At 36.5% G+C, this 25,847-nt stretch overlaps 2 long non-coding RNA genes across 2 annotated transcripts; one reads left to right on the forward strand and one right to left on the reverse strand.

The window, feature by feature from the left end:
- LOC148959764 (uncharacterized) lies at nucleotides 1–8,024 on the forward strand. Its single transcript, XR_016144019.1, has 2 exons — nucleotides 1–237; nucleotides 1,469–8,024. It is a non-coding gene; the product is annotated as an uncharacterized LOC148959764 (long non-coding RNA).
- On the reverse strand, nucleotides 2,657–25,847 carry LOC148959765 (uncharacterized). The gene is made up of 3 exons (XR_016144018.1): nucleotides 3,743–25,847; nucleotides 3,243–3,356; nucleotides 2,657–2,848 (listed from the first exon to the last, which is right to left on the reverse strand). It is a non-coding gene; the product is annotated as an uncharacterized LOC148959765 (long non-coding RNA).

Below are 25,847 nucleotides of genomic sequence, written 5' to 3' on the forward strand. Positions count from 1 at the left end.
AATTCACAAGGTATCAACCTTAGGTTTAACCTTTCTTAAACAATAGAATTACCTTGGCCAACTTCATTTTGTCTGGGAATACCCCAGTTTAAAATGGTTCATTCATGATGTGAGAAAGAGGTGAAGATACAAGTGGGGAAAGGGTTTTTAAGATTTTCATAGGAATGCTGTTTGGTCCTAGAGATTTTCCAGTTGTAAGAAGAGAGATTATCTCAGATATTTCACAAGGAACAGAAGGTGCAGTAAAAAATGAATTTCCAATTCTGTCTCCAATGAAGTTCACAGGTGAATTATTGGATCTTGGTATAGTTTTTAGTGATATTATAAGACACATTTACAAAAAAATTATTGAAAATATTGGCAACAACCATCGGATCTGATGAAATATTACCATTTGAGTCCTTAAGTTTATTTATATTACTTGATTGTCTAATATTTATAACTGATTTAATGCCGGACCATAATTGTTTCATGTTATTACTGTTTTTATGAAAATAATTGTAAAAGTAGCTGTTTTTATTTTCTTGCGAGGAATCTGAAACTCGATTTCTAAACCATTTATCCATGGCTTGTTTCTAAAGTTAATTTCTCTCTTTGTTAGCTTTTTCAAAGGAGCATGAGTTTCAACTAGTTCATCAAGAATGTATAGAAATCTGTTGAACTTAGCATTCATGTCCAAGCAACTGTCATTTAAAAATGCTTAATCAAGGTTTTCAAAATCATTTAGAAGATTTCCTTCATTAAACTTAGAAAAGTGATGTTGGTAATATGACAAATTTTTGTAGGATATGCCTGCATGCTTGACAATCAGAAATTGAGGAAAATGATCCGTTATATGTACCAAGATGTTGCCACTTATTGTCTCATTGTCAGATATGTTAGAAAAGATATTGTCAATAAGGGTAGAAGAATTCTCGGTTACCCGAGATGGGTGAACAATAAAAGGAAGAAATTGGTTTGAGAAAAGGAAGTTAACATGATTGGTAGTTGGTGTGTGAGAGTTATATTTCAGAAGATTGACATTGAAGTCACCAAGGTTTCGATACAAACAAATATCAGATAATTTTTACCATTTTTATTTTCAACTTCAACCCAAACTGCCTCAAAATTAGTACTGTCCATACCTAAATCAGACTTCACATAAAGCGCAACACCACCATTTTGACTATGTGACTGGCATGGAAAGTAACTAAATCCAGGAATTTCAACATTCATTTTTATGTGATTTGTAAAAGAATTCCAAGTTTCAGACACGCCAATGACATAAAAGTTAATGTTCAAGGAAGCAGGAGTTGAAACAAGCTCATTTAAGTAGAGTGAAAAACTTCTAACATTCATATGAAATAGAGCAAAATCGATTTTGAAGTGCTAAGACTAGATAGTTCTTGAAGAGTTTTATAACTTGAGTTGATATTAGAGGGTAGATGCTCATTAATATCGTAATCATACAGGCTAGGCAAGTTTGAAGGTGCAGTAAAAAATGAATTTCCAATTCTGTCTCCCATGACAAATCTATAAGCATCACAAATCCCCACTGCAAATGTGGGTACAAGGACTGACGGAAGGCAGGGGCCCAGATGATTTTCACAGTGAAATTGGAGTAAAGTTATTTCCTCCAATGTTTTAAATGAAACCACCAACTTACATAAAAAACATCAGCTTGTAATTTCAATATATTACTAGTAAAACAATCAACATATAACTAAAAATGATATATACTTTTAGGCAGGCAGGCAGCACGTGAACCCAGAGTGCCCAAAACCGTAATGAGTGGAGAAAGATGTGGAGGCCATTCGCCAGCAGTGGTGTGACAGGCTAATGATGATGATGATGATGATGATATATACTTTATTTGCAGCAAGAAGACTATGACACAGGCTGGGATGGTCCAATACCAACATATGACTTGCATGATAGTGATGAGATTCTTGTTTCTGGAATTTTGCTCCCACAAATTTCCAAGTAGTGCAAGATACTCTGGAAATTTTTGCATGTGTCATAGCAGGCAAAGGGTTGCCAAGCCCTTCCCGAAGTGTTTTATAGCCTTTTCACGTTTAATTAAAACATCATACTGCAACAGCCATTGGATGAGGGTCAGCTTGTTCTCCAACTAGAAAGAAATAATATATTACAGGGAGTGAAAAACCTTTCACTTCCAAACTGCAAAAATGGCAGGAACAAATTATTTGAAAGTATTTCAACTTCAAAGAGTTTTACTTTGCAAACTTTTGCAGAACTTTTACCTGAATAGGGGTAGACCTATCCCACTGGCTTCCATCAAGAACAATTTGAGCTTGTGTGTTAACTATTGCCTGATAAAATTACGCATTTGTACTTGCACCATGGACCTGTGGTGAAAAATAAACTCATATTATGACTATTAGTGGCAGTAATTGTTTTTCTAGACACTGGGCCAAATGTTTTATTTATTATAGTTTTTATATTTAATCAACAAATAACTGATACAGGGTAGGTTTTGTTTACACAAGTCTCACAATAAACTTTTACCTATCCAAAGCACCTGCACCAATAGCTAAGATGCTGCAAATCCTTGAATTGGCACTACCCCCTCAGGAGAGCCCTCCTTATATAAACCCCCACCTTTGAAATTCAAACCTTTAAAAAGCATCATCAAATAAGCCCCCATCCAAAAATATTCAAAATAAACAAGCCCGCAAGGGGCTAATTCTAGGATTTATGGTATTTCTGTATACTACTGGCATGTTGATTCGAATGGATGTATATATATTTATTCAACCAGAGGGCTTTGAAAATTACAAATTTTAGCGCAACGCTGATATTATGCTTTTCATATTTCCAGATCTTCATCACACTGTGAATGTTGTTCCTGACAAAAGAGAAACAACAGCACAAAAATAAGTTGTTTAGACATTTGAAACTGTTTGTTATTGCAGAAACAGAAAAGAAGTAATCAAAACCACTCAAACAGATTTTATTTGGAGTTGCTTTATCAATTTTATTTTAAGTTATCTCTATTTCATAAATTAAGGGACACTTTACATAATGGACAGAAGTTAAAAACTCTAAAATAAACAAAAAATGTGGGGCAAATTGAAATAGAATTTAGTTTTTGCGCAGTAACACTTTCATCTGACACTCATCAACACATTGGAGTGATACCAAAAGAGTGAAACAAAGTTACCACCCTGCACTGATTGAAATAGGCCTCTCATAAAAGTCAGCATCTGACTGCTAACAGAATGTTTCAATAGAAAATTTACCTCCTGATTGTTGCTGCTGATACACTTTTTGTGATGCTCTCGTAATTGGTCTATTGGGATATCTTCAAGGCAGCCTAAACATTTTACAGAGTAAGACTCCATAGATTGAAACATCTGGAAAGAATATTAATGGCAAGAAACAATGGTGACCAAATGGACTTGAAATGGTTTAATAAATGTAAGCATATGAGAGAAAATTGTATGATTGTGTAAAAACAGAACAGCAAATCTAATTTTGTACAGCAGAGGGTTGCATCTTTTTACATAGATTTTCAATGAGCTCTGCATAAAAAGTCTCCTTTGCTGATTAGGTAGCAAATCAATGTGTTCCTTTTACATGTTGATCAGCAAATGTTTGGATGATCTACCAAAGTCATGCAAGACAGAAGATTCCAAACTGGTTTATTTCTGTATATGTTTATGACAAAAAGCAGTCAAAATAGTACAAATTATTGATCAATAAATGAATATTTCTTTGTCAAATTTGTATGGTCACATACCATGGGATCCTGTGGTTGGACTTTTGATGTGGAAAGGTTCATCTGTATTGGTCTAATGTATCCTAAAGCAGACCCAAGGCCGCTAAGATCCCTCAGGAATATAACAGAATATCCACTATGGGGTGGGATGAGCAATCACAATGTTTCTTTGGTGCCTTGCGATCGTAGTATCTCAAAACCTCCACATCCTTGTAATTTTGGATAAATTTTTTCCAATTGCTTAGTCACATGAGCAGCATCTCCATCATGCGAGAAGTTAATTCTAGTTTTTCTTTTTGACCTGGGGGGTATGATGTATTGGTTTTTGATAAACAAAAAAAGTCATGTGTCAAAGTCCTGGCTACGCCGCCCTATGCCCCTCACACTACATGGCATAGGTCTCCCTTGACGCTGATCTTGTGGCCTGCTGTATGGCGCAAATAAACTTCTAAAATTCTGTCTTAGCAGCAACTGCTGTTGAACGGGTCCAGTTGATGCTGATGTGGAATTGTTGGGCTAAGGAAGCTGCTGATTGTTGATCCTGGCGTATCGCTGCAATTGCTACTTTGTCTGTTTGAACAATCTGAGGCAGGTGTACTATTTTCATTAGTGCTAGTCGTTGTACATGCACTGCTAGCATCCTGTAACATCCGCTCTGCTATTTCCATGATTTGGCGCAATCTCTGCTCACCTTGACATTAACCCTCCTGCCAGCCAACCACCTGCACTTACCTTCTCGGGGAAATGGTAGAAAAGGAGGCGGCTTGGAAAAGTTCAGGAAGAGGTTATCAACATTCACCATTGAAACTTTGGAAAAGCCACTGACACTTTAGAGTGGTTGAAATTTCAAAAAATGTTGAGCGGGCGTTCAAACTTTAGAAATGGTTGCAATATTAGAACTAACCTAGCATGACTGAAATTTTAGAAATCTTGCAGAGCCAGCGATTGGAATTTTAGAAACGTTGCTTAAAGCCTAGCGCACACTAGCGCACAATTCTTGTTGATCAGCCAATCATTAAGTGTTTTCAAAGCACGTGGAAAGTGTGTTGACAAGATGGAGGTCACAGGAACATGCTCATTTTCTTGGACAACGCATTAAGAGGATTTGTTAGTCGATTTGTAGCGCGAGAAACCCTGCTTGTACGCCATATCCTCTCGACTATACGACGATAGGACGGCAAAAGCTGCAGCCATGGCTGAGCTTGCTGATGCACTTAGTGCCACGAGCGGGTACTACTGCTCTCAATTATTTTTAAACGTATTTGGATAAACACAAACAAGATTTCTCTCTCATTGCAGTAACAAATTTGCACTTCTTTTAATATATCCTTTTAGCAGTATAGGTTGCCTATAGAGCGAAAATCTCGTACGATGTAGGTTTTACTATCTACTAGCAACTAAAAGTAAAACAGATAACAAACAAATTGTGCATAAAACCCATGTGTTGGGTTCTCTACAGTACAAAAGAAAAGAAAATAAAATAAGTAGCATAATTTAGGCCAAGCTAAATCTAGAATTTTGGGCCTAATTTTTTGCCATTAAATGTGGCCTGGTTAAATCAAAGCTGGCAATATTTTTCATTGTTTTGTCTAAATTTTCCCATCCCGTAATTTCTGAGGATGTCCAGGCACATGCATGGGTTATAAAAAATTTGATTGTTGGTTTCTGGTCATTTTTATCGAGGTTCATTATGAGGTGGAGACCAAAAATCATTGGCCAAGGCAGAAAAGATTGCAAGTGTGCGGGGGAAAACATCTGGTCGCCAGCAACAAAAATCGCCTTCGCTGGCGACAAAAATCGCTAGTGTGCGCTAGGCTTAAGTAATTGAAATTTTAGAAAATGTTGAACAGTGGTTGAAACTTTGGAAATGACTGAAATTTTAGGACTAGCCTTTCATGAGAATGCAGAGCAACAGAACTTTTAGAAGATCACTAAACTTTTAGAAAGTTGGTGAAATTTTAGAAAGAACTATTTTTGGCGGTATATGCGCGCCATAAGAAACATCCCTTCAATTTATTACAGGAAGTGATATCCTCTTGTGTGACAGCATAACAGTATCATTCAGTGATTTAATTAGTGATCCAGTCCAGTCTGGCAAAGGTAGAAGACTAATAGTCGACACATGGACAATTTTTTTAGCTGGCATCTACATATCAGTCATATAATGAACTAAAGCCAGATTTACACGAGACAAATTTTTTGCCGAATTGAATTTTTGCCACAAACTCTTTGGCTGCAAATTTTTCTCTCAAATTCGCAGTTCAATTTACACTGGCAGATATTTTGATGCGAATTCGATGCAAATATTACTAAAGAATATAAAGACTGTCCCAAGAGTGCTCTTATCAAGTTTAACATTTTAAATTTATCAAAAAAGCAAGTAAAACAGGAAACAGCGATACAGGATTAGAGAAATTTATTCAGGAAGTCTTAAGAAGGGGGAATTCCATCTTTTGGTAAGAGAGGTTTATGTTTATATTTATAGGATAACTTCTTTAAATACTTTCAAAGGTCGCAATCGAGGCTTGCAAGAGCATGCAAGATCCTGTTAGTGCATCTGCTTAAAACTTTTGCTGTTGAGCAGGCCAGTTGAGCAGACAATTTAGCAATTTTAAGCAATTCTTGCTATTATTTTTCATTTCTGACATATTGGTAGAACGATGAAACTTTCAAGCCTGTTTTCATCAATTTGAAATTCAAATGTTTGAATAATGATCTGATATAAATCCACTTACATGCATTGTGTACGAGGAACAAAAATGATCTATTACCAATCTATTTTATTGACGTTATAAAGGCGAGAGTGTTTGAGAAAGAGAATGCGGGAAGATGTAGGCCATCTGAAACCAAAACAGAAGTCAGATGTCTTCAAATGATGTTCTGATTGGTTTATTTTACAAGGCGAAAAGTTTCTCAGCGAAAAAGTAGGTTACTTAATATAATTAATACATTACTACATATAATTAATAGAATTGGCAAATTAGAAACAAAGAAATTAAAGAAAGTGCATGGAGGAAATTATTCAAAGGAGAAGTACTCTCAATAAGTAAATTCAATAAGGAGAGAGCCCCCTGCCCTAAAATAATATTGACATTAGATGAATTTGAATTTACCCAAGAAAGAGATTTTTTCCACCCTTGATAAATGATAGAGACTGAAAATTAATGCTAAGTTTTCATAAGAATTAATTGCATGCTGATTTCTACTTTTACACTGTGTTTCTTTTCTTCGTTTGTGTTGGTTGTATGCTTGATCATGCTTTTTTGCTTTGCAAAGGCTATGTATGGCAGATGACAAGTTAACTTGTATCTATAATTCCTTGCACAAAAAGAAATCTGCACAAAAAAGAAAACAACATAGAACAAAACAATGCCAACTTAAATATGGAAAACAAAGAATTTAGCCTAGGGTTAAATATTCCTTACAGTTCTGATTGCCAATTTTTGTTTGTTAAGGAAATACTGATCAACCTATTTTACTGGCAATTATAGCACTGTTTTCTATCTAATTTGCTTGAAGCTTACTGAGTTTGTAGAAATTTAAACCACCTATTCCACTATATTAATTAAATGAGTAAGAGGTTATGATTGCAGACTGTTGTCATGCCTTAAGCAGCTTTTAGACCATGTGGAATATGCCATAATAATCATTAAATATAAATACATAATGTGGTACAAACTACCCTTGTGCAATTACAAAGAATAAATTTTTTTACTAAGCTTATGTAAAAACTTATTATCTTTGAGCAAAAAAACTATGACAACTTCCCCACAAATATTCTGTCACAAATACTAAAAAATCCCTCCCCTTCCAAATAATTATATGTAATTGCTTTGAAACCTCATTGTGTAATATCCTTGATTGTGTAATGTTCGCGTAAACACTCATTTGAGAGATTTCTTATTTCCAATAAACTTCAACAAGGTGTTTGAAAGGTCAGTAGTTGGGAAAGATAAAACCAAAAAAAATTCTTTGACAGCTTATTTGCATCACAACCAAAAAAATGTACAAAAATTATTTTAACCTCCCACTCAGTGGTGGCTGGTTTCCCCTACAGCATCCCCTCCTTTCCTTTACAAACATGACAAATTTTTCCCTTTCCTTTCCCCTACAAATAACCCATTCCCCCTATATAATATTACTATGATGTATTTTTGCTCTCTTGTAAAGTGAACACTATGAACTGGAATAAGCGGAATTGTCTAGTTTCCATACTGCTTGACCTCATAGTCATAAGTAAGTATTATTAATAGTCATAAATCAGCATGATTAATTATTTCAAGTTAAGGGTTAGGGTAAGGGTTAGAGTTAGGTTTTAGGCTAGGGTTAGGTTTAGGGTTAGCGTTGGGTTTAGGGTTAGGTTTAGGGTAAAACAATTACGTCATCAGATCGAGCAGTATGGAAACTAGACAGCTTCAGAGTAAGCCCCTGTGGGGAGGCTTCAAGGGGGGAGAAGGCTTATTTTAAGGCTGGGGCTTATTCAAAGACTTATAGTACTTGTTACCGTTTATATTTTATATATTTCATCCAAAAAAGGTAATAACTGCCAATCTGTATTTTATACCTTAATGACAGCACACAGAATAGGGAGCAATAGTGCAATGGGCACCCCTTCCCCAATATAAATGGAAATGAGTTAAATTGTACCGATAAATATTTGCTGCAAGTATACCTGCATACCTATTGATCAAAATAATTTTGAGTATCATGCAAAGTTATTTTAAAAATATTTCCTATTTCCACATGCGAGAACACTTGGGTATTTTAGATTCCGCTGGTGGGGATTACGTAAGTGCCAAAAGAGTGTTCAGATATAGTGGTTGTAGAGGTTCGCATATAGTTGCGAAAATAAAAATCAAGGTGTCAGGTGGCAAGTTGAATGTAGGAAGTGTAAGATGTGAGGAAGCCCCTACAAGCAATCTTTGCTGTCATTCTCTTATTAAAAGCACTCCGATTTCAGGTCAGCATCATTTGTATTTCATTCAACAACTTGTCCATTGGCAAAAAACAACAACATTGGTAATTTGAAGAAATGCCAAAAGATTGAGAGAAAAAGTTTTGGAATCAAAGTTATCGCAGGGATTGGACAAGAGAAGCTTGGGCAAAGGGATGGCTCTCGTCATCTAAAAGCAGTCCGAACAAAGCATTTTGCTCGTTCATCCATCATGAACAAAGCATCCTCCAGCCTTCTAATAATGTCAACAGTTTTCAAATAATTCAAAGTTTGTTTGGCCACATATAATATTGTTTGGCCTTCAGAACATCTGCAATTGATGATGGCCCAATATTGAAATTTCCAACAGAAAGGCAAACAGCAATTATAACTTTCATTTTTCAATAAATCACTGAACTTTAACCACTAAACCTGACAGGTTTTTGGACATCTTGCCCATACCATACCATCAAGGACTCATTCCAGTGGACGGTTTATCAAATTCATTAATTGTCTGCTCTTCTCTTTCAATGATCTCTATAAGCCTAGCAGCTGCTTCATTCGTAATGTTTTCACATACATTTACTGCCACTTCCTCAAGATTTTTTGAATGTTTGCAGTAAGGTGACTTTGAGATAGTGTTTGGAAGACTCAAAGCAGCAACTGATCTACAGTTTATTTCATATGTCTCCCTTTCTTGTCTGTCTCCCTTTCTTGTCTGCCCTCTTAGACCCACTGAGCTTTCACTGGTCTCAAGAGGTGAGCATGACAATGGCTACATACAAGAGAATATTTCTCTGCAAGGCCAAACTTATTGATAAACTAAGCAGGCCAAACTAAGCAGCAGGCTTAACTGTGTCTTTCGATTCCTACATGTACGACAAACAGCAATTATGTTGATTGCATTGTTCAAAAGTTTCTTATCTATTCACGTATCATCAAAGGCTGTAGCAATTGTTAGCACTGCCAATATTGCTACTGCCAGCAGCAGCATTCCTCGTTTCTTTTGATCCCGAAATTGGTCTTTTTATGGGACTAAGGTTTTCTGAACCAAAGGAAGAGTTTATTAGTTTATGAAGTAAAGCACTGTCTTCCTCTAATTTTTTGCTTTGATTTGTTGTTGCTTGTGAAGGTGAGGTAGGCAGTACATCTTCATCACCTTTTCGCTTTGGCCTAAGCAATCCAAATCCATAACATTGCTTCAAAAACATGGTTTTCCTTCTACTTATAGCAAATACTTTTCTTTGCTTCGCTTTACCGACCCAAATTTTCCTTAAAAGTCTCTCTTTTCAGGGCGTTCATTGTAACATAAGATCGCTTCATAAACAGAAGGACTCTTCGAACAACTTTTGTCGGCCAAGCTATGGTTCATTTGTTCCCTGAGATTTTTAAAGAGGTATAAATGCCTTTTGGAAAATAGTAGAAGACCATAGATTATGCGATATAATTTTTTTTTCAAAAATGGGTCCCATGGGTGTCAACAGACCCCCTAGCAACCGATAGAAACTTGGTTGCCAAGGAAAGATAATCCACTGCATAAAGGAATCAAATTTTCGCAATAAATGCAACAGATGTGGGGAAACTTACTTCTAAATCAAATTTTGCTGTAATTTTCCTGATCATATCCAAGATAATAGGAATTTTGACAAAATTTCATAACTGACCATTTTCATAGTAGACTTCTACCTTAATGAAATATTACAACAAAACAAAGTTTTCAAATATGTCCCTTAAAACGAAAAATGTGTATAAATGTCAATAATGACATTGACACCAAAATGAGCTAGATACCTTCCAAATTGGGCGAGATATGGCCAACAGAAGATTTGAAGTTTGCTAACGGATTTCTTTTATTCTGGCCTGGTTCATAAAGTTATGAACTAAAACCAAATAACAGAGGTTTGATGGGGCAAGAGCCTGTGCTAATGTGGCCATATCTCTGCCAATTCATAATGCCTTTAACTGATTTTGCATATTTGGAGGTATTTCATGTTGCTCTTTTAGGTTCAGGGAACAAAATTCAGAAATTCTAAAAATAGATGTTTATGTCGTCATCACTTCTGTACTCTATTGCACCATATTCTTCCAGTTGGACCATATTCTTCCAGTTTTCCAAATGTCCTCCAATCAGATTCGAGTTTCAATTCGAAATTTCTTGCAAGCACGTGCATCTGCACTACCTTCTTGGTGTGTTCCTCTATGGTTTGATTGGTTGTTTCTTTTAAATAAACAGCTCTTCTTAGATACCTTTTAACCATCCAATGACGAAAAGATTATGCTTTGAAAAGATTAAAGCATGGGTTGTGGTGTCGGTTACTTCTATGCATTAGGCACTTTGCACGCATTTTCCTTCTTGATGGTGTTGTTTTTGTTGCTGATTGCATTCACTTAACTTTCAACAGAGATACCACTTTTAAAAGTACAAGGGCAGGATGAAGAGCGAGACAAGAAGAGCAACCATCTAATATTCAAAAAAGACGGCACAGGCGAATTGAAAATAAACAATTTCCAAAACTTCTTCGACTAATTAGTGCAATGGGATCTTGGGTTCAAGCGTTGATTATTTAGAGCGCTATTTGCGTACATTTGTAGATAAAGAAAGGAGGGTACTCCTTAAAGAAAAGAAACATGACTTTCTTTTTATGCGTAAAAATGGGTTATTTTTTATGCGCTATATTCAAAAACTTAAACGTAACAGCAAATTTCCAAACAGCTCAAGAGCACCACAACGATGGAAGCAAACGATAACATATCAACGAATGAAATATGCGGAGAGGCCACAAACTCCATGACTAAAGTAGAATCTTTTGAAGAATGTTAATATAGAAGACAACAGAGTTTTTACTAGCATCAATTACCGAAATTCACACAATAATTGTACACATAAAACTCTTAATGAAGAGTTTCCGAAAATTGCTGAATTTTCCACCAAAGTAATGAATCCAGAGCAGCCCACTGGAGAAATTTCAGAGTCAACAGTGAAAAAAATAATTGGAAAAGCAAGAGTACTTTGCTTTTGTTGCAGGAACAGAAAAAGGGAGTCTAAAGATTGAAGATTGCATAAACATGAGAAAAGTAGAAGCTTTTGTGCAAACGCTTTTAGCCAAACCTTTAATCTACAGCACAATGGCAGGCTACGTACAATTCATTTTGTATTTTGTAAAATATTTAAAGAGAGATTTTGGAAACTTAATGGACATAAAAGAGATTGTTCAGCTGAAAAAAATACAGTCTCAGGTACAGGTAAGCATTTAATTTCAAGTCATCAACTTACTCTATTTTCTAACCGAATAAGATAAATTTGTAAGTTGAGGAAATTGCAATTGAAAATTGTGCAAAAAAGTCTGTTTGATTGGAAACCAAGGCTATGAATTTGGTCCCAAAGTCAATACCTTCAATCACTGCCAACGGTCTTGGAAAACCAACTTAGGTTTTCGAAGGCAAATTCAGCCATCCCTTCTCCCCCTAGGAAAATTTTTGATTTACAATAGAAAAATGAAAGGGGCTATTGGGTATGCTTTTTCTTCTGGCTTGTTTGAAATTTTGCTCTACTTTCAACAATTTTTTGGGGGAGAGGGAGGGTGACGTAAGTAATAGTATTTTGGAAAACAACTGAAAAACGGAAAATCACAACACACATTTCCAAGTAATTTTGGCAGTGATTGTACTTAGCTAGCTTACCAGGGAATGGTAATGCTTGTGTTTTTTCTAACGATGGTTCTGGCTTTCTGCTCCTACACAATACTTGCTATATATGCTAGATAGCAGATACATCTTTTGTGTCAGTTTTTTTTAAAAGCTCCACCTCTCGCAGAGAATCACTTTTTAAGTTATATCAATTCTATTCGACATGGACCAAATCAGCCACTGAAAAATTGTGTATCACTATTTAATAATGTATACAGAATCAATAGGGTGAGCTACAGCAACTCAACCTTCTATTGGACATAAAAACTGTTTCCTCTTGATAGTAGACACCAGTAAGCTTCCCTACTAAAATTTCTTAAACATCCAAAGTCTAATCTTTTGTTATGAAAGCAACATTTTGAACTTTAACAAAGTAGTTGCAACAAGACTATTATACACATTTCCCTAATCAGTTGCCTTGATTTTCTGCCAAGCGACTTACACCTTATTTAATTTTGCTTGCAGTTTCCAAAGTATAGTTTTTGGTCTTTGACATCTCTGGCTGTGCAACATAGGCCTTGGCAATGGTGCTAGTGTTCATTTTCTGATTAACAGTGGCAAACATTAAAAGGAAATAAATGATGATATGATTGTTCCTTTCAAGGGACAATAGCCAAATGATGATATGTTTTCAAGTACATAATCCGTTTTTAATTGCTTCATGGCTCGTCTCAAAAAATTGTTTATATTATATATTAGTGTTCTCTCTCTTTTTTTTCTTTTCATACTCCCTCTGTTAAAGAAGCAAGAGAGCAATCAGTAATAAAAACAGCACCATCACCAAGGGAAATTCATACAATAAGCTTAAATGCATTATGTCTAGATAAAGAAACAGCACAATCAATGCTGTAATCTCTTCAAAGCATATCTTATATCTACTTCATTATTGGCATGCTGATAAATAAGCCTTGAGGAATATTGCGGTTTTGAGACAGTAGTTTCCAGCAGTGTTGATCAAATGTTTAACTTTTCATATGCAAAAGCTTCATTCAAACAACCATTCTACTTCAATACCAACTGAAGGTGGTCTTATAACTTTTTGATTGACATTTTTTTCAACAACACCCGTTCCTTTGAGCATGTATATCATCAAATATTTCTTTTTACGGCTAATACACTAGAAACTGATATATAAGCATGTGATTGCTAGGTTAAGGAGACATTTTACCATATTTTAGCAAAATTAGTCATTTTTGTAGTTACAGTTCACTTCAAACACAGAGATGAACTGATCTTATAGAAATATTAAATGTGATTTTATGTAAGAAACAATTAAAACTTACTCTATTTTCTAACCGAATAAGATAAATTTGTAAGTTGAGGACATTGCAATTGAAAATTGTGCAAAAAAGTCTGTTTGATGCTATGTCATAACCATAATTGTGCAAATTGTGCAAAAATTGTGCAAAAAAGTCATAACCATGGCTATGAACTTGGTCCCAAAGTCAATACTTACAATCACTGGCAAATGTCTTGGAAAACCAACTTAGGTTTTCAAAGGCAAATTGAGCCATCCCTTCTCCCCCTAGCAAAATTTTTGATTTTCAGTAGAAGATGAAAGGGGCTATTGGGTATGCTTTTTTAAACGGAAAATCACAGCACACATTTCCAAGTAATTTTGGCAGTGATTGTACTTAGCTAGCTTACCAGGGAATCGTAATGCTTGTGTTTTTTCTAATGATGGTTCTGGTTTTCTGCTCCCACACAATACTTGCTATCTATGGTAAATAGCAGATACATCTATTGTGTCAGTTTTTATAGAAAGATCCACCTTTTGCAAAGACTCACTATTTAAGTTCTATCAATTCTATTCAACAAGGACCAAATCAGCCTCTGAAAAATTGTTTGATTTAAGTTAGGATTTTCAGATATTTGTTTTTTTGCTTTGAATCCTCTTCTATTAATCTTAAAAATCTTTTTCAAATCTATGAACAAAGTCTTTTCAGTAGTATAATTATCTTCGTGACCCTAAAATGTCAATGTTTTAGGAGTGATGTGGTAGGCAGCCCATACTATTTGTATCTGGTTGCAAGAGGCAACCATTTTTTTTTGTAACAGGTTGCAGTAATTAAACTACTCTTGCATTAAAACAGTGTTGGGAAAAACTACATAAGTGAATTATTGTGTTGCAATGTCTGTTTAAAAGAGAAATATTCTCAGATTTAGCTGATCTTTTTCAAAATGATTTAGACCCCTGCGATTTTTAAATTAGAACCAAGGTGGCGAATGGATTCATAAGCAAGAACTGCCTGAACCTTTGGAATCTAGTTGCTTAAAATTCTGTAGGAAGCAAACAGCTCTTCGTTAGTGTGTGCTGGAATGTCCATGGTTGCCTCAAAATTAAACGTCCCATCATAGGAAAAATGACAGTTACTGACATCTTCTATAGTCTTCCACTGAGCATTGAGGTAGTCCTCCACTGTTATCGCAAAAAAACCTATAGGTGAAGTAACATTAAAAAAGCGCAGCACATCAGGGGTAGGTCCAAGTCCCTCCACCAACCTAAGCATCCGCTTCAAAAGCCGGTGCTCGTATTCGCATACCTAATGTTGATGAGGCGTGCACATGAGTCTACCAGACAGAAATGATTGCCTCAAGACTGAGGTCCCGGAACAGCCCATATGCACATATTGCAGCCAGAAGTAGCAACAATTGCTCGTTACTCTCTGGCCTCTTATGAAACACCCTTTTGCCTAAGAAAAGTGCAATTTCATCTCTAGACGGTCCCAAACAGGAGGATGAGTGCACAAGAAACCTACCCACTTGCCAAAAGATCCTATTCCGGACAGCATGGGTATAGTTCAACGCAGCTTTGAGCACGTCCAACTCAGCGTTGTTTTCTTCATCCCATTAGTGATTGGAGAGGTCAATCCCTTCCGCATTCAGGACAACATCCGCACACCCATAGTATGTTAGGTCTAATTGGAAAATATTGTCCTTAGAAGAAGGAGGAGGCAGTACATATGAACTGTTATTGCCAACAAATGTTTGCACGTGCTTGCAATCACCATCAGGAAATGCTGAATGCATCAACATATCCTAATACCTAGATTGGTTGCTGGAATGATGCCCAATAAAAGTTGAGTGCACCTCTTTGCAGCCTGATTGCATCCCTGGAAATAGAGCTTCAGATGGAGCACTTTAAATGTATCCCTAAATCTGCTGATTTGCAAGCAGTTGCTCTGATCCAACATTCTGACTGCTCTCATCAAGAGTAAAACTATTAATGAGGCCCTCAGTCTGTGTGACTTCAAGCTCCTCCTGCAAATCAACATCAAGAGAAATTTCACTGAAAGAAGCTACATCTTCAGCATTACTAGGACCCTCTATGGAAGTGGATGACTCACCTTGTTCATAGAGGGCCCTATACTCACCTAGTGCAGCAGATGCTGTTACACGCTTCTTCTTCCTTTCAGTACCTGGCAAAAAAACTAAAATAGAAGAAAAAACAAATCAAATACATTCAAAAAGCAATTTTATCAATAGAGCTTCAGATATGGGCCCTCTTTTGAAAAGTAGTTTTTAGATAGCTGAAAGATATATATTTAGATTCAGCATGAGATATCTATTATAAACATTTTCTTTTGAGTAGACTGAAACATTGCCTCCATTATCTGAATTGAAATTATTAATCGTACGAAAGTTTATGTTATATAGTGATATAACCTTGGTTGAGTTAGAATTCTCTAGGCGAAAAATATAGGGGCTAGTTTCGCAGCAATAGTTAGTAGAATCTCATATACAAACATATTCTAACAACATTATTTATTTGCGGATCATCATTCTTAAACTTCTTTAATAAAATTTTCAAATGATTACTGTGATTTAGAATTCTAATTTGATCCAACTCTATTAAGAGAAAAGAAACGCCTTTGGGTGCGCAGCTGTTGCTGTTTGTTGTTGTGATTATGTTCTATCATTTGGTCGGTGGGATCCTTCTCTAAGATTCCGTTTTGTTATCCATCGAACCCTAGTTGTCCATTAAAATTTTATTTTTGATAGAAGTCAGAGCAATAGCAGAAAAACATTTATCCATTGGCGGATGATAAGGAGCTTGAGAATAAAGAAGGCCGTGACTTTTTTGTCGTATAATTCTCTTTTATATAGAATTTTCTATAAAATAATAAGTTTCGGTATCTATCAGGTAGGCCTATCAATTTTAACTTGAACAAGTCAAATATGTATGTTGCTGGTAGTACTTCATCCAAATAAGGATAATATAATGAACGAATAAGTTCAGTACCAGAGTGGTTGTAAAAACATGATGTTTCAGGTATGTACTTGTTATTAAGGCAGTCCTCCACTGCTGTAGGCAGTCATCCACTGTTATCGCAAAAAATCCTATAGGTAAAGTAACATTAAAAAAGCGCAGCACATCTCCACCAACCTAAGCATTCGCTGCAAAAGCCGGTGCTCGTATTCGCATACCTAATGTTGATGAGGCGTGCACATGAGTCTACTTGACAGAAATGATTGCCCTGAGACTGAGGTCCCGAAACAGCCCATATGCACATATTGCAGCCAGAAGTAGCAACAATTGCTCGTTACTCTCTTGCCTCTTATGAAACACCCTTTTGCCTAAGCAAAATGCAATTTCATCTCTAGACGGTCCCAAACCGGAGGATGAGTGCACAAAAAACCTACCCACTTGCCAAAAGATCCTATTCCGGACAGCATGGGTATAGTTCAACACAGCTTTGCGCACGTCCAACTCAGCGTTGTTTTCTTCATCCCATTAGTGATTGGAGAGGTCAATCCCTTCCGCACTCAGGACAACATCCACACACACATAGTATGTTAGGTCTAATTGGAAAATATTGTCCTTGGAAGAAGGAGGAGGCAGTACATATGAACTGTTATTGCCAACAAATGTTCGCACGTGCTTGCAATCACCATCAGGAAATGCTGAATGCATCAACATATCCTAATACCTAGATTGGTTGCTGGAATGATGCCCAATAAAAGTTGAGTGCACCTCTTTGCAGCCTGATTGCATCCCTGGAAATAGAGCTTCAGATGGAGCACTTTGAATGTATCCCTAAATCTGCTGATTTGCAAGCAGTTGCTCTGATCCAACATTCTGACTGCTCTCATCAAGAGTAAAACTATTAAAACTAACCTGGCAAAAAACTAAAATAGAAGAAAAAACAAATCAAATACATTCAAAAAGCAATTTTATCAATAGAGCTTCAGATAAGGGCCCTCTTTTGAAAAGTAGTTTTTAGATAGCTAAAAGATATATATTTAGATTCAGCATGAGATATCTATTATAAACATTTTCTTTTGAGTAGACTGAAACATTGCCTCCATTATCTGAATTGAAATTATTAATCGTACGAAAGTTTATGTTATATAGTGATCTAACCTTGGTTGAGTTAGAATTCTCTAGGCGAAAAATATAGGGGCTAGTTTCGCAGCAATAGTTAGTAGAATCTCATATACAAACATATTCTAACAACATTATTTATTTGCGGATCATCATTCTTAAACGTTTCTAATAAAATTTTCAAATGATTACTGTGATTTAGAATTCTAATTTGATCCAACTCTATTAAGAGAAAAGAAACGCCTTTGGGTGCGCAGCTGTTTCTGTTTGTTGTTGTGATTATGTTCTATCATTTGGTCGGTGGGATCCTTCTCTAAGATTCCGTTTTGTTATCTATTGAACCCTAGTTGTCCATTAAAATTTTATTTTTGAAAGAAGTCAGAGCAATAGCAGAAAAACATTTATGCATTGGCGGATGATAAGGAGCTGGAGAATAAAGAAGGCCGTGACTTTTTTGTCGTATAATTCTCTTTTGATATATAATTTTCTATAAAATAATAAGTTTCGGTATCTATCAGGTAGGCCTATCAATTTTAACTTGAACAAGTCAAATATGTATGTTGCTGGTAGTACTTCATCCAAATAACGATAATATAATGAACGAATAAGTTCAGTACCAGAGTGGTTGTAAAAACATGATGTTTCAGGTATGTACTTGTTATTAAGGCAGTCCTCCACTGCTGTAGGCAGTCATCCACTGTTATCGCAAAAAATCCTATAGGTAAAGTAACATTAAAAAAGCGCAGCACAACTCCACCAACCTAAGCATTCGCTGCAAAAGCCGGTGCTCGTATTCGCATACCTAATGTTGATGAGGCGTGCACATGAGTCTACTTGACAGAAATGATTGCCCTGAGACTGAGGTCCCGAAACAGCCCATATGCACATATTGCAGCCAGAAGTAGCAACAATTGCTCGTTACTCTCTTGCCTCTTTTGAAACACCCTTTTGCTCAAGCAAAGTGCAATTTCATCTCTAGACGGCCCCAAACAGGAGGATGAGTGCACAAAAAACCTACCCACTTGCCAAAAGATCCTATTCCGGACAGCATGGGTATAGTTCAACACAGCTTTGCGCACGTCCAACTCAGCGTTGTTTTCTTCATCCCATTAGTGATTGGAGAGGTCAATCCCTTCCGCATTCAGGACAACATCCGCACACCCATAGTATGTTAGGTCTAATTGGAAAATATTGTCCTTAGAAGAAGGAGGAGGCAGTACATATGAACTGTTATTGCCAACAAATGTTTGCACGTGCTTGCAATCACCATCAGGAAATGCTGAATGCATCAACATATCCTAATACCTAGATTGGTTGCTGGAATGATGCCCAATAAAAGTTGAGTGCACCTCTTTGCAGCCTGATTGCATCCCTGGAAATAGAGCTTCAGATGGAGCACTTTAAATGTATCCCTAAATCTGCTGATTTGCAAGCAGTTGCTCTGATCCAACATTCTGACTGCTCTCATCAAGAGTAAAACTATTAATGAGGCCCTCAGTCTGTGTGACTTCAAGCTCCTCCTGCAAATCAACATCAAGAGAAATTTCACTGAAAGAAGCTACATCTTCAGCATTACTAGGACCCTCTATGGAAGTGGATGACTCACCTTGTTCATAGAGGGCCCTATACTCACCTAGTGCAGCAGATACTGTTACACGCTTCTTCTTCCTTTCAGTACCTGGCAAAAAAACTAAAATAGAAGAAAAAACAAATCAAATACATTCAAAAAGCAATTTTATCAATAGAGCTTCAGATATGGGCCCTCTTTTGAAAAGTAGTTTTTAGATAGCTGAAAGATATATATTTAGATTCAGCATGAGATATCTATTATAAACATTTTCTTTTGAGTAGACTGAAACATTGCCTCCATTATCTGAATTGAAATTATTAATCGTACGAAAGTTTATGTTATATAGTGATATAACCTTGGTTGAGTTAGAATTCTCTAGGCGAAAAATATAGGGGCTAGTTTCGCAGCAATAGTTAGTAGAATCTCATATACAAACATATTCTAACAACATTATTTATTTGCGGATCATCATTCTTAAACTTCTTTAATAAAATTTTCAAATGATTACTGTGATTTAGAATTCTAATTTGATCCAACTCTATTAAGAGAAAAGAAACGCCTTTGGGTGCGCAGCTGTTGCTGTTTGTTGTTGTGATTATGTTCCATCATTTGGTCGGTGGGATCCTTCTCTAAGATTCCGTTTTGTTATCCATCGAACCCTAGTTGTCCATTAAAATTTTATTTTTGAAAGAAGTCAGAGCAATAGCAGAAAAACATTTATGCATTGGCGGATGATAAGGAGCTGGAGAATAAAGAAGGCCGTGACTTTTTTGTGGTATAATTCTCTTTTGATATATAATTTTCTATAAAATAATAAGTTTCGGTATCTATCAGGTAGGCCTATCAATTTTAACTTGAACAAGTCAAATATGTATGTTGCTGGTAGTACTTCATCCAAATAAGGATAATATAATGAACGAATAAGTTCAGTACCAGAGTGGTTGTAAAAACATGATGTTTCAGGTATGTACTTGTTATTAAGGCAGTCCTCCACTGCTGTAGGCAGTCATCCACTGTTATCGCAAAAAATCCTATAGGTAAAGTAACATTAAAAAAGCGCAGCACATCTCCACCAACCTAAGCATTCGCTGCAAAAGCCGGTGCTCCTATTCGCATACCTAATGTTGATGAGGCGTGCACATGAGTCTACTTGACAGAAATGATTGCCCTGAGACTGAGGTCCCGAAACAGCCCATATGCACATATTGCAGCCAGAAGTAGCAACAATTGCTCGTTACTCTCTTGCCTCTTATGAAACACCCTTTTGCCTAAGCAAAGTGCAATTTCATCTCTAGACGGTCCCAAACAGGAGGATGAGTGCACAAAAAACCTACCCACTTGCCAAAAGATCCTATTCCGGACAGCATGGGTATAGTTCAACACAGCTTTGGGCACGTCCAACTCAGCGTTGTTTTCTTCATCCCATTAGTGATTGGAGAGGTCAATCCCTTCCGCACTCAGGACAACATCCACACACACATAGTATGTTAGGTCTAATTGGAAAATATTGTCCTTGGAAGAAGGAGGAGGCAGTACATATGAACTGTTATTGCCAACAAATGTTCGCACGTGCTTGCAATCACCATCAGGAAATGCTGAATGCATCAACATATCCTAATACCTAGATTGGTTGCTGGAATGATGCCCAATAAAAGTTGAGTGCGCCTCTTTGCAGCCTGATTGCATCCCTGGAAATAGAGCTTCAGATGGAGCACTTTGAATGTATCCCTAAATCTGCTGATTTGCAAGCAGTTGCTCTGATCCAACATTCTGACTGCTCTCATCAAGAGTAAAACTATTAAAACTAACCTGGCAAAAAACTAAAATAGAAGAAAAAACAAATCAAATACATTCAAAAAGCAATTTTATCAATAGAGCTTCAGATAAGGGCCCTCTTTTGAAAAGTAGTTTTTAGATAGCTAAAAGATATATATTTAGATTCAGCATGAGATATCTATTATAAACATTTTCTTTTGAGTAGACTGAAACATTGCCTCCATTATCTGAATTGAAATTATTAATCGTACGAAAGTTTATGTTATATAGTGATCTAACCTTGGTTGAGTTAGAATTCTCTAGGCGAAAAATATAGGGGCTAGTTTCGCAGCAATAGTTAGTAGAATCTCATATACAAACATATTCTAACAACATTATTTATTTGCGGATCATCATTCTTAAACGTTTCTAATAAAATTTTCAAATGATTACTGTGATTTAGAATTCTAATTTGATCCAACTCTATTAAGAGAAAAGAAACGCCTTTGGGTGCGCAGCTGTTTCTGTTTGTTGTTGTGATTATGTTCTATCATTTGGTCGGTGGGATCCTTCTCTAAGATTCCGTTTTGTTATCCATCGAACCCTAGTTGTCCATTAAAATTTTATTTTTGAAAGAAGTCAGAGCAATAGCAGAAAAACGTTTATGCATTGGCGGATGATAAGGAGCAGGAGAATAAAGAAGGCCGTGACTTTTTTGTAGTATAATTCTCTTTTGATATATAATTTTCTATAAAATAATAAGTTTCGGTATCTATCAGGTAGGCCTATCAATTTTAACTTGAACAAGTCAAATATGTATGTTGCTGGTAGTACTTCATCCAAATAACGATAATATAATGAACGAATAAGTTCAGTACCAGAGTGGTTGTAAAAACATGATGTTTCAGGTATGTACTTGTTATTAAGGCAGTCCTCCACTGCTGTAGGCAGTCATCCACTGTTATCGCAAAAAATCCTATAGGTAAAGTAACATTAAAAAAGCGCAGCACATCTCCACCAACCTAAGCATTCGCTGCAAAAGCCGGTGCTCGTATTCGCATACCTAATGTTGATGAGGCGTGCACATGAGTCTACTTGACAGAAATGATTGCCCTGAGACTGAGGTCCCGAAACAGCCCATATGCACATATTGCAGCCAGAAGTAGCAACAATTGCTCGTTACTCTCTTGCCTCTTATGAAACACCCTTTTGCCTAAGCAAAGTGCAATTTCATCTCTAGACGGTCCCAAACAGGAGGATGAGTGCACAAAAAACCTACCCACTTGCCAAAAGATCCTATTCCGGACACCATGGGTATAGTTCAACACAGCTTTGCGCACGTCCAACTCAGCGTTGTTTTCTTCATCCCATTAGTGATTGGAGAGGTCAATCCCTTCCGCACTCAGGACAACATCCACACACACATAGTATGTTAGGTCTAATTGGAAAATATTGTCCTTGGAAGAAGGAGGAGGCAGTACATATGAACTGTTATTGCCAACAAATGTTCGCACGTGCTTGCAATCACCATCAGGAAATGCTGAATGCATCAACATATCCTAATACCTAGATTGGTTGCTGGAATGATGCCCAATAAAAGTTGAGTGCGCCTCTTTGCAGCCTGATTGCATCCCTGGAAATAGAGCTTCAGATGGAGCACTTTGAATGTATCCCTAAATCTGCTGATTTGCAAGCAGTTGCTCTGATCCAACATTCTGACTGCTCTCATCAAGAGTAAAACTATTAAAACTAACCTGGCAAAAAACTAAAATAGAAGAAAAAACAAATCAAATACATTCAAAAAGCAATTTTATCAATAGAGCTTCAGATAAGGGCCCTCTTTTGAAAAGTAGTTTTTAGATAGCTAAAAGATATATATTTAGATTCAGCATGAGATATCTATTATAAACATTTTCTTTTGAGTAGACTGAAACATTGCCTCCATTATCTGAATTGAAATTATTAATCGTACGAAAGTTTATGTTATATAGTGATCTAACCTTGGTTGAGTTAGAATTCTCTAGGCGAAAAATATAGGGGCTAGTTTCGCAGCAATAGTTAGTAGAATCTCATATACAAACATATTCTAACAACATTATTTATTTGCGGATCATCATTCTTAAACGTTTCTAATAAAATTTTCAAATGATTACTGTGATTTAGAATTCTAATTTGATCCAACTCTATTAAGAGAAAAGAAACGCCTTTGGGTGCGCAGCTGTTTCTGTTTGTTGTTGTGATTATGTTCTATCATTTGGTCGGTGGGATCCTTCTCTAAGATTCCGTTTTGTTATCCATCAAACCCTAGTTGTCCATTAAAATTTTATTTTTGAAAGAAGTCAGAGCAATAGCAGAAAAACGTTTATGCATTGGCGGATGATAAGGAGCTGGAGAATAAAGAAGGCCGTGACTTTTTTGTCGTATAATTCTCTTTTGATATATAATTTTCTATAAAATAATAAGTTTCGGTATCTATCAGGTAGGCCTATCAATTTTAACTTGAACAAGTCAAATATGTATGTTGCTGGTAGTACTTCATCCAAATAACGATAATATAATGAACGAATAAGTTCAGTACCAGAGTGGTTGTAAAAACATGATGTTTCAGGTATGTACTTGTTATTAAGGCAGTCCTCCACTGCTGCAGGCAGTCATCCACTGTTATCGCAAAAAATCCTATAGGTAAAGTAACATTAAAAAAGCGCAGCACATCTCCACCAACCTAAGCATTCGCTGCAAAAGCCGGTGCTCGTATTCGCATACCTAATGTTGATGAGGCGTGCACATGAGTCTACTTGACGGAAATGATTGCCCTGAGACTGAGGTCCCGAAACAGCCCATATGCACATATTGCAGCCAGAAGTAGCAACAATTGCTCGTTACTCTCTTGCCTCTTTTGAAACACCCTTTTGCTCAAGCAAAGTGCAATTTCATCTCTAGACGGCCCCAAACAGGAGGATGAGTGCACAAAAAACCTACCCACTTGCCAAAAGATCCTATTCCGGACAGCATGGGTATAGTTCAACACAGCTTTGCGCACGTCCAACTCAGCGTTGTTTTCTTCATCCCATTAGTGATTGGAGAGGTCAATCCCTTCCGCACTCAGGACAACATCCACACACACATAGTATGTTAGGTCTAATTGGAAAATATTGTCCTTGGAAGAAGGAGGAGGCAGTACATATGAACTGTTATTGCCAACAAATGTTCGCACGTGCTTGCAATCACCACCAGGAAATGCTGAATGCATCAACATATCCTAATACCTAGATTGGTTGCTGGAATGATGCCCAATAAAAGTTGAGTGCGCCTCTTTGCAGCCTGATTGCATCCCTGGAAATAGAGCTTCAGATGGAGCACTTTGAATGTATCCCTAAATCTGCTGATTTGCAAGCAGTTGCTCTGATCCAACATTCTGACTGCTCTCATCAAGAGTAAAACTATTAAAACTAACCTGGCAAAAAACTAAAATAGAAGAAAAAACAAATCAAATACATTCAAAAAGCAATTTTATCAATAGAGCTTCAGATAAGGGCCCTCTTTTGAAAAGTAGTTTTTAGATAGCTGAAAGATATATATTTAGATTCAGCATGAGATATCTATTATAAACATTTTCTTTTGAGTAGACTGAAACATTGCCTCCATTATCTGAATTGAAATTATTAATCGTACGAAAGTTTATGTTATATAGTGATCTAACCTTGGTTGAGTTAGAATTCTCTAGGCGAAAAATATAGGGGCTAGTTTCGCAGCAATAGTTAGTAGAATCTCATATACAAACATATTCTAACAACATTATTTATTTGCGGATCATCATTCTTAAACGTTTCTAATAAAATTTTCAAATGATTACTGTGATTTAGAATTCTAATTTGATCCAACTCTATTAAGAGAAAAGAAACGCCTTTGGGTGTGCAGCTGTTTCTGTTTGTTGTTGTGATTATGTTCTATCATTTGGTCGGTGGGATCCTTCTCTAAGATTCCGTTTTGTTATCCATCAAACCCTAGTTGTCCATTAAAATTTTATTTTTGAAAGAAGTCAGAGCAATAGCAGAAAAACATTTATGCATTGGCGGATGATAAGGAGCTGGAGAATAAAGAAGGCCGTGACTTTTTTGTCGTATAATTCTCTTTTGATATATAATTTTCTATAAAATAATAAGTTTCGGTATCTATCAGGTAGGCCTATCAATTTTAACTTGAACAAGTCAAATATGTATGTTGCTGGTAGTACTTCATCCAAATAACGATAATATAATGAACGAATAAGTTCAGTACCAGAGTGGTTGTAAAAACATGATGTTTCAGGTATGTACTTGTTATTAAGGCAGTCCTCCACTGCTGTAGGCAGTCATCCACTGTTATCGCAAAAAATCCTATAGGTAAAGTAACATTAAAAAAGCGCAGCACATCTCCACCAACCTAAGCATTCGCTGCAAAAGCCGGTGCTCGTATTCGCATACCTAATGTTGATGAGGCGTGCACATGAGTCTACTTGACAGAAATGATTGCCCTGAGACTGAGGTCCCGAAACAGCCCATATGCACATATTGCAGCCAGAAGTAGCAACAATTGCTCGTTACTCTCTTGCCTCTTTTGAAACACCCTTTTGCTCAAGCAAAGTGCAATTTCATCTCTAGACGGCCCCAAACAGGAGGATGAGTGCACAAAAAACCTACCCACTTGCCAAAAGATCCTATTCCGGACAGCATGGGTATAGTTCAACACAGCTTTGCGCACGTCCAACTCAGCGTTGTTTTCTTCATCCCATTAGTGATTGGAGAGGTCAATCCCTTCCGCACTCAGGACAACATCCACACACACATAGTATGTTAGGTCTAATTGGAAAATATTG

This window comes from Rhopilema esculentum, chromosome 9 (assembly GCF_057945365.1).
Source record: "Rhopilema esculentum isolate cy_ngs chromosome 9, ASM5794536v1, whole genome shotgun sequence".
Taxonomy (NCBI): domain Eukaryota; kingdom Metazoa; phylum Cnidaria; class Scyphozoa; order Rhizostomeae; family Rhizostomatidae; genus Rhopilema; species Rhopilema esculentum.